Raw genomic sequence first — 345 nt, 5'->3', positions numbered from 1 at the left:
AATAAAAATAAAATAAAAATAAAATAAAAATAAAATAAAAAAAATGAAACAAAAAGAAAAGAAAAGAAAAGAAAAATAAAAAACAAAGGGGTACAAAGACAGAGCAAAAACAACAAAATAAAAAACAAAAAACAAAAAAAGAAAAAAAAAAAACAAAAAACTATTCTGTCTTCCTCTTTTCTATCCTTTCTATTTCATTATTTTGTTTTTTGTTTTTGTTTATTTTATTTTTATTTTATTTTATTTTATTTTTATTTTATTTTATTTTATTTAATTTTTATTTTATTTTATTTCTCTGTACAGACCCTTCTCCTTTCTAATTTTTATTTGTTTGTCTTCGCCGCT

The sequence above is a fragment of the Eimeria mitis genome, genomic scaffold (assembly GCF_000499745.2).
Source record: "Eimeria mitis Houghton genomic scaffold, Emh_scaff3131, whole genome shotgun sequence".
Lineage (NCBI taxonomy): Eukaryota > Apicomplexa > Conoidasida > Eucoccidiorida > Eimeriidae > Eimeria > Eimeria mitis.
Note: the sequence above shows the minus strand (reverse complement) of the source record.